This window comes from Miniopterus natalensis, chromosome 19, assembly GCF_054644295.1.
Source record: "Miniopterus natalensis isolate mMinNat1 chromosome 19, mMinNat1.hap1, whole genome shotgun sequence".
NCBI classification, from domain to species: domain Eukaryota; kingdom Metazoa; phylum Chordata; class Mammalia; order Chiroptera; family Miniopteridae; genus Miniopterus; species Miniopterus natalensis.
In genome coordinates, this window is record NC_142099.1 from 21366117 (window position 1) to 21374460 (window position 8344).

The following is an 8344-nucleotide window of genomic DNA, read 5'->3' on the forward strand; positions in this document are numbered from 1 at the left end:
AGTCTGTTTTGTTCTCTTATGTATTGTCCACAAGCCTACTGAGTAAATGAGTACTGAGTGCGGCCAGGCAGAGTTTGTCCCTAAGCCTCATGGATTCTCAGAAGACAGTGTCAAACATTCTTTCTAGGACTTCTGAGTTCAGCCCAAACCAGAAATAGCACCCCAGCCATGTGCCTTCTAGCATTTCAGCACACTACCTCCTCATCGCCCTGGAAGAGCAGGGGAGCCTAGAGTGCTATAAACAGAGACAGTCTAGGCCTTGAGAAGGGGCTCAAAGGTAGGGAAGAAGAGGAGAGTGCTTGACGATCTCCCTACCCCTGGGCACCAGCCAAGGCCTCGCAGTGTGCTGGGCTGTTCCAAAAGCCTGTAACCTGAGTCGGTTGAGTCTTGTCCCTTTGTATGGAATCCGGGACTATTACCTTACATGGTGTTTTCAACTTAGTCTCAGAACAGACGTTACATTGCCCATCTTCTAGCTGTTCCAGCATAACTAGAAGCCAGGACTGATCAAGCAAGCACTGGTCTCAACAGTCTTACCTTCTAAGCAAACTAGTAGGTCTCAGGTGAGCAGGGCCCCCTCACTCCTTTCTCAAGACAAGGAAGCCTAAAGTAGAGTCCATTTTAACAGGGATACCCTGCACCAGTCTCTCCTATACTCAAACTAATCTTGAAAATGCTCTCTCAGCTTGGATGCCTGAAGGATCATTGTTGAATTAGGAGATTGCAAGACTATTGCCAGGGCCAAAAAAAATAGATAAAAGGTCAAAATTGAAGGCCTTTTCCAGCCCGAAGCTTGGGATCTCAGCTCTTTCTTTCAGATCTCTATATTCTGGTGGAAACTGCAAACACAGAAACCAAGATTAGATCCCATATTATCTCCACATTGTCACAAGGTAGGGTTGTGTCAGTGTCTCCTCCCAACCCTTCACTGTCCTATCCTCAGGGCAGTAAAAGAAACATGTTTTATAGCCCTTTCTTCTTTTTCCCTCCTCATTCCCAGCTGATGGATGGATATTCCTTAACTGGTAAAAATGAGTGGACTTCACTCCATCAACCAAGAGTGGGCCAAGAATCCTCAAATCACAGGAGCCTGAAGCTCAGATCACCTTACAGGGTTTCCAGCATTCTCTTGAACTTGGACCAAATATCCAGTGGTCTCCACCACCCCAACCAGCCTCCAGGGCCCCCAACCCAGCTGAAAAAGGGACTACTATGTACCATGCATAGTACATACAATATGTATTCTATGTAAGACCCTTGAGATAAACACCATGACAAAACTGATTTCATTGAGATTGAGTGGCATATCCAGGTCACGCTGCTTGGAAAAGGCCCCACCAATTTTTACTGCCTTAAGAGATTTTCCAGCCAGCCTGTGAAGATGTGGCCTCTGTGCTTAGGGATGTCAGAAACATTTGCCTCTAGGTTTCTGAAATGTTAGGAAAATAGGACTTCTAAAACAGGGAAACCATGCATCCTGGTTTTTCCAGAAGAGTTCTGATATCCCAATGTAATGATTAACAGTGCTCTCTCAAAATTGTCTTAGTTGGAACAAGTTACATAGTTACCCTATCAAAGATAGACCAGGAGCAAAGGAATGAAAGCAAACAAACAAACAAAAAAAACTACAAAAATAATTGCTCAAGAGGTCACAGAGCAGTAAGCATGAAAAAAGCTTAGTGTTTTGATGTTCTCAGGGTCTTACCCCCCCCCCCCCACTAACTTCTGCCGACTTTGCCTCAGATGCTCCCTTCCAAACTGCTCCTTGCACAATGCCAGGGCCATGACCTCCAGGACAGGAAGAAATGAGGTTGGAACATGCCAAAGCGTTCTTACTACCCCAGATCATCTTTCCAGTTGACCCCATGTTACTATGAACAAACTAATTCTCCAGGTAGGAGACCTATGTCCTTCCAACCCTAACAAGTAATGGATTCTCTCCTATCAAGAAGAAATCTGAGAGACTACCAAGGTTTTAAATGTCCTGCTAGGGAAGAATGAGAATGTCTTTGACCAAAGCTTTTACTCCACACTGGGGCTTCCCCAGAAACTCTCCTCTATCATATAGTGGAATGACACGGTGGGGGGAAAGCAGATATTTAGAGATCTGGGGTTTGTGTTTTGGTTTTTCTTTTTTTGTTGTTTTTTTTTTAAGTATATCTTTATTGATTTCAGAGAGAAGAAGGGAGAGGAAGAGAACAATAGAAACAGTGATGAGAGAGTCGTCATTGATCAATTGCCTCCTGCATGCCCCAACCCAGGATCAAGCCTGCAACCCGGGCATGTGCCCTGACAGAGAACGAACCATGATCTCCTGGATCCTAGGTCAATGCTCAACCACTGAGCCACACCCGACTGGGCTAGAGATCTGAGTTTATATTCTATTAGCTGGGAGACCTTGGGTAAATTTCTCAACCTCTCTAAGCTTCAGCTTTCTAACTCATCTGAAAAATGGGTATAAGAATGCCTACTTTGCAAAGTAATTGCAAAATCCAATGAGATTATGTGTAAAATTTCTGGCACATGACAGCCATTTATTAAGAGTGATGATGAGTTCTGGCCTGGTGGTGGGGCTCAGATGGTTGGAGCATTGTCCCATATATTGAAAGGTTGAGGGTTTGACCCCCGGTTGGGGCATGTATGGAAGGCAACCAATTGATGTTCTCGCACATCAATGTCTCTCTCTCTCTCCCTCTCTCTAAAAATCAATAAGCATATCCTCAGGTGAGGATTTTTAAAAAAGTGATGATGGTGGCTGTGAAAGTTATCTTTCACTGAATATAACAGTAATGTTTTTCTCTGGGCGTAGAAAGAATATTCCAAAGGTATAAACTCCAAAAGGAGTAAGCAAGAAATATTTCTCAAGCAGCCAGAAGGGTTGAGAGGAAAGGGTTCAATTATTTAACTGATTCAAACTAAACTGAGAATTATCTGCCAACTAGTATGAGCCAAGTAAGATAACAAATACTAGGGATTCTAGGGTTCATATAATGAATATATACATGGGTTCGTGCCTTTAAGATGCTCACAGCCAAGTGGAGGGGCCAGATTAAAGGGGGACATGTGTCCTCACTTTACCATACCAAGCAGAGTCGTAAAAAACACTGTTGGGGCAGAAGATGAGAAGAACCAGTTTTGCTTAGCAAGTATGTGCAGGAACCTCACTTGCCTAAGTGAACCGATCCTTGATAGCTAGGCAGAGTTTCTAGGCATCTGACAGCATGTTTAGCTTATATTTATAGCTATAGATACATATAGCAATTCCTTTTTATTAACACAATTATGCTATGAAAACTTAAATATCCATCAATGGAGGAATGTTAAAATAAATTGTGGTACATATCTTTATACCAGAGTTCCTGCATATCCATTAAAAATAATAAAGAAAAATGTGTATGGAAACATGCTGGCAGGGATTTGCTTTAAAATACTTTTCCATAATAGAGTCAAAAGTAATCATTGGGAAGCACTCTATGTTCTCATATGGAAATATCTTCAAGATATAATGTGAATTAAAAGAAGTGAGGAACAGTGGGAGGGCTACATAGTGGAAAAACATAATTTTTTTTTGGTTTACATATGCAAGTACTGGAATAAAGAAATCATTGAACGATACCCAAGAAATTAAAGTGGTTCCATGGGGGCATGAATAGAGGAGTCAGGAACTAAAAGGAGGAGGGATAAGGGTGGGAGCAAGACTTTTCATTGTGTACTTTTGAAACTTTAAGCCATGTGATTATATTACATATTCAAAAACTTAACACAAAATAAGGGTTCATCAGATAGAAAACTAATCTGTCCTAAAAAATTTAGAACATACTGTAGCCATACTTTCGTCCCAACCTTGAAAAGAACTCATACTACTTTCACAAAGATTATCTCATTTATCTGCACAAAAACCCTGAAAAATTTTAAATGGGCATGTGGGGGAGGAAGCAGGAATTTCAGTCCGATATAGGCTGGGCACATCTTATGAAACAGGAATTAGGTTTGTTTTCCCTGGCTCTTAAGGGGTAGAAAAGGCTCAAAGTATAACAGTAGAGAGAGAGCCTAATGAGACTCAACAGAAAGAATTTTCTAGCACAGAAAACAATCTAAGGAGGCCTCAGGATATAGCAAATCCCCTGTGTAAATCTTAGTGGAGTATACAATTTAACATTTTTCTAGCTTTGACCGGGCTAAGTCCAAAGGTAGACCTGAATTAAAGATTAAAAACAAAAATCCTCCACCACCACATTCTTAGATGCAGCTATCTCAGGGGGCATAGAGAGTTACTTGGCAATAGTTATAAAATTTTAAAATGCTCACATGCTAAAACCCAGAAATTGCATTTTATGGTGACTACACACACGAAAGAGGCATCTGCATAAGGATAACCATTGCATCATTGTTTTGCAATAGCCTAAATTGGAAGTCTGTGTGTTGTTGAAGAGGGGGTTAGCTAAATAGAGTATTATATATCTGTATTAGGAAATACCAGGAAGGAATTTGGAAAAAAATAAAAGACAACTGGGGAAAGCGACATCTAATCAAATAATAGATTGCCAACATATATGACTGAATTGGGGGGAAAAGGGAAATTGAAGGATGATCCATGCAATATGATACAAGTGTCATTTTTTTTTAAGAAAAAATTTCATATTTTCAATGAGTACACATATGAAACGTATAGGAAAAGTTTGAAGGAGAACAGAAGAGATAATAATGTTCACTTCCAGGGACTGGGAAAAGGGATGGTGAAGAGATGGGGCTGTCAAAGGGGACTTTAGCCTTCTCTGTAATGTTTTAAATTTTTGCAAGGCAAGTGGATTTATGGATCACTTCGTTAAAATAGTTGCTTTAATACTGAAAAGCAGTGAAGGAGAGAAGGCATCATCTTTGCTTAGAGAGTTCACAATCTTTTAAAAGATCGTTATAGATCATACTGAAATATATTCTATAGCAATCGAATAGTAACAGCTAACATCTGTTGAGTTCTTATTATGTACCATGGGCTATACCTTTATTAAATCATTTAATCCCGACAACCACAGAAGTAGAAATAATTACTATCCCTACTTTATAGGTGTGAAAACTGAGGCCCTGAGTGACTGGACCAAACCCAGAAAGCTAGTGAGTATAGAGCAGGGATTTGAACACATGTGTTTCTAATTCCGGAGTTTAGCCTCTTAGCTACTCTGCTGTATTGTCCAAGTATAGAGAGAGCATAGATGATCTACAGTGGTAGAGCTGGGACTTGGAAATATTCTGCTATGAGAATCCTGACTTGATGTTAGGTGTTGAACTCCCTCAGTTAAAACCCTCACAGCCTCTTTTGCACACAGGGACAGCTATGTGACATGGTGCTGGCCAATGAGATGCCAGCAGAGGATGTTTGCAGAAAAGCTTGTTAAAGGGGCCAACACAGCTGGTTAAGTGCCCCTTTGGCCTCTTGCCCTTCACCATTCATCCCTTTTTCTTGCCTAGAACACAGAAATTATGCTGGGAGATGCAAAAGCCGTCTTTAGACCACGAGAAGAGCCACTTACTAAAGACGGTGAAGCACCAACATTTAAGGTATTTGGTATATCCTGACATTGCTGTGTAGCCCTGGGTACTACCTCTGACTTCTTATCTTATGTGAGAAAAATAAACCTCTTTGGGGTTAAGCCCACAGTCACGTCCATACTGACAAAGGCAGTCTAACAAGCACAGTGGGGCCTAGAGAGGCTCATCCTTGGGAAAGGACCAAGATGCCTGAAAGGTCTTAGCCTATCCTGCCTTTGAAAATGTAAAAGAATTGTTGCTCTACTCCAAGTTCCCCTGGGACCACCAGCTACACCTGGCCATCGGGCAGAGCCCTCCAAGACACAGCAGAACATGGAATGGAGCCAAGGAGCTTAAGATCTCCCTTAAGCAAAAACATAGGGCAGAGCTGAGTATCTGCAACTTGACTCCAGTGCTGGGGGCTATAGATCCCATTCTACTTATAGCAACAGCAAGTGCAAGTGCAGCAGGGGGAGGGGCAGGGCTTTGGCAGCTGTTTGTTTTCAACCAGCCTGGGCAGCTCCCTAAACATTTGTTTCAAAAGTAGGCAAGGGAAGGGGACATTCTGGGGGTAGAAAAAGGAGTTTAGAAGAAGGGAAAAGAATGGCACACACCCTCAAAATGGATTATTGATGTCTAAACTCTCCCCGGGTTATATTTCCCAAGGCAATCTTGGTATTGTCAGGTGGACAAAATCTCCCCTATCCTGGCCCAGGAAAAGATCAAAATTCAAAGTACAAGTTCTAATGAATACCCATTGCTTTGCAACATCGTAGTAAAAAAATCTAAAAATATCATAATTATAAATACAAGTATAAATCTAAAAATACACGTACATTACCTCTTGAAGGCTCATTATCTACATCTGTTTAGTGAGAGTACCCTACCTCTCATGTAGAGAGGAGCTGTGGAAATCAGATGAAAACTAGCTGCATTTGAGTGCACACAGCTCAATCTTGGAATGTAGCTGGCCGGCCCTCAGACTGCTGGTCACATCTGAATTTAGGGAGGCATGCAGCCCTCTCAGGGAATGCCTGAGCAACAGCAAGACTCCCAGATAGAGGGTGTTAGTGGCAGTAGCTGGTTGAAAGAGAGGCCTGGGCTATTTGAGTTGACGCTATATTTCCACAGCAAGCACACTGTTTTTTGGTTTACTTTGAAATTTGTTTTGACTTAAAAATTCTATTTTGTCATACTATAAACCTTCTTGTTAAGAGATTTTAATTATAAAATGCATTCTCATTAAACATTTAGAAATGTTAGGAAAATCAACCATAACTCCATCATTTAATTTTAACATTTAATATAGTTGTCCAGGGTTTTCAGTGCGTGCTTTTCTTTGTTTTGACTTTGGTAAAAACTATTTAACTTAGGTTTTGTCTGCTCATAGGACAAAGCTGCAAATATAAGCCATATAGATATTATATAGAAAGAAAGAGAAACTGATTTTAAAAAATTGACTCATGATTGTGGAAGCTGGGTAAGTACAGAATCTGATGGGATAGGCCCGCAGGCTGGAGATTTAGGGAAGAGTGGCAGTTCGAGCCTTGCTCAGGGGAAGTCAATCTTTGTTTCAATTAAGGCCTTCAACAGATTGGATGAAGCCAACCTACATTATTAAGGGTAAACTGCTTTACTCCAAGTCCACCAATGTAAATGTTAATCTCATCCAAAAACACCTTCACAAAAACATCCAGAATCATATTTGATCGCATATCTGGGCACTATGGCCCAGCCTAGTTGGTACATGAAATTAACACTTGTAAAAAAAGCTTTAGAAAGGAGAGTTATAAGGATCAAAAGGAGCTCTGTATACGTTGTTTCTCATACATTAGCAACATTTGTGGAAAGCTTTTGGGAAACTACTTCATGTGTTCAACATTTTGCAAGTTAGCTTAACTCCAGGAGGAGTTTTCTGGTAGGCTGTAGCAGTATGTGTGAAGTGAGTTTACTCTCTCAGGTTAGCAAGCCACACTGCTTTTCTTTAGGTTATATAATGGAGTTGGGGGCAAGCAGAGTTGGAGACTGTGGTGAGGGGGTAAATTATATGACTTCCTTTGGTGGGTCACAGCTTGAAGGAAGCAGGCAGGACAGTGATATTCTATGCCTCCTAAGATAAAGATATATTTTTTTAAAGAATTCATTACTGATTTCAGAGAGGAAGGGAGAGGAGAGAGACAGAAACATCAACGGTGAGAGGGTAGATATTGATCGGCTGCCTCCTGCACGCCTCCAACTGGGGATCAAACCCACAACCCAGGCATGTGGATAATGAAATGTTCTTATGTGTTCCTTTAGACCATGACCTCTGGAAAGCATGCCAGCCCATCCCTGATGCTCTGACAAAGTCTCATCACCCTCAGGAGAGGGCTTGAGGTGGCCAAAGCAAAAAAGGAAATTAAAACTGTCAACAGTGGAGAAAGACTTCAGGGCAAGGAGAGGATGGAAGTTGGGGCCATGAGCCCTGCTATTTCTGTCTTCTGAGATTACCAGCATAGCTGGCAGGCATCTCTATCAAGAGAAATTTGCAGAGCTTGAGAGCCAGGTCACATGGATCTGATGAAGGCACAGCCCCACCCCTGCCCCACCTCCCAACACGTGTCATCAGCAACCTTAGTCATCCCCATCCAAGATAGAGGTGGCCTAGAAGGAAAGGTCAGTTGATTTAAATAGCTGTGGCATCCACAGCAACTTTCCTGGCCTAAGAAAGAAAACCCAAGCCATGAAAGATGACGTGCAGATGGTGCTACCTATGGCGAGGGGACAGAAAGGGAGACTAACAAGTATTTGTTAGACACCTGCTGTGTTCCCTACTCAT